The 6534-nt window shown below is 35.2% G+C and overlaps 1 pseudogene; it reads right to left on the reverse strand.

The window, feature by feature from the left end:
- Nucleotides 1–84: 84 nt before the first annotated feature.
- On the reverse strand, nt 85–1768 carry LOC11431686 (pentatricopeptide repeat-containing protein At2g15690, mitochondrial-like; annotated as a pseudogene).
- Between the last annotated feature and the right edge of the window lie 4766 nt (nt 1769–6534).

Below are 6534 nucleotides of genomic sequence, written 5' to 3' on the forward strand. Positions count from 1 at the left end.
TCACATTGTTTTCACACATTACTTTAGCTGCACATTGCATTCTTTCGGATTGTAAATAGAGATTAGAGGTTGTTACACACTATACCAACAAACAATACCCTGATTCAGATCTCATTGAAGTAGGAAATAGTTTCTTTGTGGTTTAGACAGGACAAACTGTTTATGTACAATTAACAAATAAATTAATTGCACTTTTTGAATGTGCAAGTAGAGATAATGATATAGAAATGTTGACACAGTCACATCCTTTCACTGTATTCAGTTTATCTATGCAGCCACTGAAATTCTATTGCCTTCCAATTATCGTTAATAAGGACATCTTGAATACAATCAGGTAATACATAAAATCTAGCAATATATCATCAGAGTATCTACATTTGTCTACATTTTTACCAACACTACCAATAATCTCCACAAGAGCATTTTCCATCTTTGAAATGATGGAATCTCTTGTTGTCCCTCACAATGAGCTCCCTTCCAACAATCTTGGACATGATTTTGATAGCATTGTGACAGTCTCCACATATACGTAGATTCTTGATAATTCTAAGAGTAGTCCTCGGCGGAGTACTGATGAGACCATAAGCAATTGCCAAACATTCACTATGATACTGCAAAGCCTTTTCTTTTTCCTCCTCATCAATGTCATGGAGAACGTATCTCGTATCAGGAACATAACCTGCTTCCCTCATCTGCCCGGTCAAACCTCTCAATTTCTCATCATCCTCTTCTTCATACGGCATATTACACCGATATTCACTTACTCTATTTTTCTCCTCCATCATGTTAATTGCAGACTGTTTCTTTCTCTGAGGGAGTGGCACTTTATCATCAGCAGCAGCTTTCGAAGGATCAATAACAGTTAACAACTCATCAGCACAATCCTCGCGTTCTAAGTCTCCATGAATTCTCGCAAAATTTCAAAGAGTCTCCCAAATCTCAACTCCGGCTTCAATTGGCATATTCTCAATAAACTCGTGAGCTTCATTCAACCGACCAGCACACCCGAAAATATTAACAACTCCCAAATAATGCTCCATCCCTGGAACAATTCCATACTCCTTCATCGATTCAAACTGCATTAAACCTTCTTCCACACCGTCGACCAACGCACACACAGCCAAAACCAACGCAAAAGTTTCCTCATCAGGTACTATTCCTTGTTGCCTCATCTGCTTAAAAACCAACAAACCATCAATCCCTAAACCATTCACATTATATCCACCAATCATCAAATTCCACGAACCGACATTTCTGTCAGGCATTTTATCAAACACTTTCCGCGCATCCTTCACACTACCACATTTCACGTACAACCCAATCAATCTATTACACAATTCAACATTCCCTCCGAATTTCGACCTTCTCAAGAATTCATGAACCCTTTTCCCTAATTCAAGCGACTTCAAATCCTCACATAATTTCAAAAGCGAAAGAAAATCACTGTAATCAGCAAAAGCACCTTGACCCATTAGTTCTAAAACTTGATTTACGTTACCCTCTTGAAGAAAATGCGCAAAGTTTACATTTTTATGTTGATGGGGGGTTTGATGATGGTTCAATTTTGGTTGGATTGAAGGGTTACCCATACGTAAAGGTTGAGTTTTTCTGGGAGTGAAACGAGAGTTGTTAGTGCCGTTTTGACGAGGGTGAAGGTTGGTGGCATGGTGAATAGCATAGGTGCAGAAAGGAGTGGAAGAAGATGAAGATGAAGCCATTGATGCTTGAAGTTTAAGCTCCATGGAAATCTTTCAAGTTACACGAGTTTCAAAATCTTTCAAAAAATTGTGCCGCCATTACAAATCGGTCAAGTTACACGTTTACCGAGTGTTAACTCAGTCAAACTTGTTAAACCTTCCAATTTTATCAGAAACCGATTTTACCTCAGAGTTAACACGATTTTTGTACCTAAAAACGTAAACTTGATAATCTCGGAGAGTTAACGCTCGATTTGCGGAACATTGATTACGACATACTCTCTATCATAATATTCTCAATACAATTTTTTATTTTTTTATGAGATGGAGAGAAGGAGAGAGGGGGGATAATAGATGAGAGAGAGAGAGAGAATAGAGAGATAGAGAAACGAAAAGAGAAAGGAGATATTAGAGAGAGAGAGATAGTAACTTTTAAAAGAAAAATAATCTCAAGAAATCTCATCTTTTCATGAAAGATTTTTTCTTGTTAAAATTACACTACAAAATCCCACAAAATCCATCAAAATCCAATTTATTAAACAATCCTTGGAAATTTGAATGATTTTGAATACCACAAGACTTTTTTTAAGTGATGAAAAGTCTTGATTGAATACTTCAAGACTTTTTTTAAAATGACAAAGAGTCTTGATTGAATACCACAAGACTTTTTTTAAGTTGCAAAAAGTCTTTTAAAATCTCATAGAATCCTAATCCAATACACCCCCTAAGATTAATTTTGATGAATAAAACTCCTTTTATTTTAACAAAAACAACGAATAACCAAGTTTTTAAAAGGTGGCCGAAGTTTGAATCGGATATATGCCTTTATCAACTCTGTTAAGTCTCCTGAGGACGAATAACTGTTAAGTTTGTTTGTATCGAATTAATTTATAGCATAGAGTAACTTAAAAGATTTAATATTGTAATGTAGTTATAATTTTTTGGAAGATTTGGAGGGTATTAGATGGTTCGATAAGAAGGATGAGTGTAGATGGAAGTTAGAAGACAATGGAATTTATTCTGTCAAATCAGCTTATTTGAAGTTAGAGGATGTGGTTTTAAAAGAAGATATTTGGGGAGTTGAGGAGAAAGGGGTGTTTGAGAATATGTGGAGGAGTCCGGCTCCACCAAAAGTGATTGCTTTTGGTTGGAGGGTGTTTCTTAATAGAATTTCAACAAGAGATAATCTCGCTTTGTGGAATGCTTTACCTCCAGAGGTTTCTACGTTGTGCGTGTTTTGTAATTTGAAGGAAGAATCGGTCACTCATATTTTCTTACATTGTGATGTTGCAAGTTTGGTTTGGTCTAGAGTGATGAAGTGGTTTGATTGTTGTTTTTTTTAATTCCTCCTAATTTATTTGTTCTTTGAGATTGTTGGAGTGAAGGTGGGAGAGCTAATAAGGTTACTAAAGGCTTTTGGTTGGTTTGGCATACTACTATTTGGGTTTTGTGGACCAAGAGGAATGACTTGATTTTCAAGGGGATTAATTGTGTGGTGGAGGATGTGATTGAAGAGATTAAGGTGTGGTCTTGGAGATGGTTGTTGGAAAGGTCTAGTACTCCGTCTTGCTTCTTCTATGAATGGAGTTGGAATCCAAGACTTTGTCTACAACGTTAGAGGTATGGGTGGTTGCAGCGTTTGTTTCTGTTTGGTGCAGCAGGTGTGGGTTTTTTGTTGTTGGCCTTTGCCTATGTTCTGTCTAGAGCTGTAAAAAAATGGGACGGGCTCATGGGCCGGTCCATTGACCCATATTTTTGGGCCGGGTTGGGCCTAAAAAACTAGCCCAAACACGCACTCGGGCTTTTTTGGCCCAACCCCATTTGGGCCATACAAAAGTTGGGTCGGGCCGGGCTGGCCCATTAGCCCATATTTCATTTGATTTTTGTTAAAAAAAACAATATATTTTTTGAAAAATTATCAACTAATTTAAAATTTATTAATAAAAAAATATTAAATAAATTATCTTAATAAATATGAATGAATTTAGTTTAAAATTTTAAAGTTTATAAATTATTAATTTGATTTAATTGAAGGAATAATCTAGAGTTTAATTATTATTCAACGTTAATGTAAAAATTATTGACATTTTAATGTCCATCCAATCATACTTTAGTAAAAAATAGTGGTGAGTAACTAATACATATAAAAGGGCCTACACGTGCTCTAGAATATGCAGCCCAATTATAAATGGGCTGGGCCCGGCTGACCCATATATGTAGTTGGCCCGTAGCCAGCCCATTTGATACCTCTGTCTACAGTAGCAGTCATGTGTTGGGTATTTGAGCTACTTCAGTTTTGGCTTGTGGGGGGTGGGCTGCTGCTGCCTTGCTGTATTGCTGCGTGCAGGTGGGCTTTAGGTGGAGTGATGCGTGCGGGTGGTGTGGTTTGTCTGTTAGGACTGGTTTTTGTTGTTCAGTTGCCTTGTGTCTGTAAAGTTGCCGGTGGCTTTTTGGTGCTGTTTAGGCCGCTTGTGGTGTTGACGCAGGGGTATTCATGAGGATTGTCATATGTATATGCCTGCGTCATTACTGTTGTAGGTAGTTCCTTCTTTAGGGGTGGTTTTTTAAGGAGTTTTTGTTCGAGTCGGTGTTTGTATGACAACCGATTTCTTCTTCTTTGTATTTTTTTCCCACCCGAGCTTATTAGTGCTACTTGCACGGGCTTGTCGTTTAATAATATTTGCCGTTTCAAAAAAAAAAAAGATTTGTACAAAAAAAAAATGTAGTTTAGAGATTACTTAGTATTTTTATAGTTTATAGATAAAAATGATTGTTTAATTTATTTTTTTGGTTACAACCTATTGTTTACGCAATGTTCGAGGAATTAATCTCTACAATTGTGCGCAGAGGATACCTGGTTTACACTAAACCGATTGTTTATTCAATAATAAAGAGTTATTTTATACCTCAATTAAATAAGTTTTTTTTTTTTAACAAATCAAAATGAGATTAAAAACAACCTTCGATGTTTCCACCTGTGCAAAAAGGAGGAACACTGACAAACATAGACATTTAATACTCGAAAAGAATTTCAATTTTTGTCGATGTTTATGGACAGGCGGGGATGGTGGTTAAGGGTGAAAGACAAGAGGATTTTCAATGAAAGTTTACTTTCAAAGTGGAGATGGTGGTTAGTTATTAACCGAGGGTGATCCGCTAGGGTGAACCTGGATTTAAGTAGTGTTAGCACTATTCATATTCTTAAACTTAAAGCCTTCAACTTGCTTCCTTTTCTCATTTTAGCTGCACATTGCATTCTTTCGGATTGTATGTACATAGAGATAGAGGTCATTATGTACGTACTATACTAAGAGAAAATACATTGATTCATATCTCATTGAAGTAGGAAACAATTTTTGTGTTTATACAGGGCAAATTATATATATATATATGGATTTGCTAGAACACACAATTAAAGGATACATTGCACTTTTTGAATGTGCAAGTTGAGAGAATGATATAGAAATTGTTTATTCACAATAATTATGGTCATGTTCAACCATACTCTGATCATCTATCTTAGTCGCTGCTTTTTCAAGGTCCATAATAGGCTTTTACATAGGAGAAAAATTTAGGGCTAATAGGTCTTTACCTCCTGTAATATAGGGCACTTTTGGTTTTGCTCCCTGTAAATTTTTTTTTATAGATTTCGTCCTTGTAAAATGAAGATTCTTCACAATTGCCCCCTAAGCCCATTGACTCAGCAGAATCTTTTAGGTGGCACTTACGTGGCTTTTTATTTTTATTTTTCATTTTTTTTTCTTGCCACGCGTACAAAATAGTTTACACATCATTTATATCTTTATTTAGTTCCTCCATTTTAAGTTGACATTCAAATATTTGATGATGTAAGTATTTTGATTTTACTGCAATGTTTGATCAAATTATCATTTAATGTAACCATGCCTGAAACTCCTTAGCATAGGATAAATAATCAAAAGGTAAAAATTCCTCATCTGCTAGCCAAAGTGTTACTAGAGACCCCAAACATCTGCGGACACAAACAAATATCAGCGTAAGCAAAAAAATTAAGTATGTATATTTAATTCAATAATATTTGTTGAGAAGTTCTAGCTCAACTGATAAAATCCCGAAATTATTAGGCCGGACGCCATGATCGGGGTTCGAACCCCGGTGCCTTCACTTGCGTGTGTGAGTTTTTAATGGCTTCGCCATTTCGTCTATCTATAAAAAAAAATCAATAATATTTTTTTTAAAAGTAAAAAAAATTAGGGTGACCGAGTAGTACCTAATTTAATGCAAGAAGGATCTTAATGTTCATTTCTAAAACGTCTTGTTTTAAAATTGATCAAACCTTTTTTCTTTAAAGTTTGGTATCCGATTCAAGAGTCGAATAATTTGAACATACTAATTCCATTGTCTATTAGTAGGAACTATTTAAAGTTAGAACAAAGCTCCAAGTTGAATGGAACACAAATTTCATTTCATTGTTCGACTATTTTATGATGGAATTGAACAAAATTACCTTTTCATTATTTGAAAAGTAAATGTAATGAGTTATAATTATTTTATGAATAATGATATTTGTACGACCATTTTATAGAGAGAAAAAGGAAGAGAGAGAGCATGAACATAGTGAGTGTATGAGAAGAAAGAATGTTTTGGGAATGACAAATGTTATTCATTCATTGTATTGAGTATATATACACAAATGTACTCTTTACATTATGCCTAGACATAACTGTGTAACAGTATAAAAGGAAATAGAATAAAAGGCTATTGACTAGGTACAATAATATATAATAATGTACATCAATTCTCATTGATATGTGCTTGATCATTAGAATCAAAGTCAAACATTCTCTAATTCTCCCCC

Source organism: Medicago truncatula, chromosome 6 (assembly GCF_003473485.1).
Source record: "Medicago truncatula cultivar Jemalong A17 chromosome 6, MtrunA17r5.0-ANR, whole genome shotgun sequence".
Lineage (NCBI taxonomy): Eukaryota > Viridiplantae > Streptophyta > Magnoliopsida > Fabales > Fabaceae > Medicago > Medicago truncatula.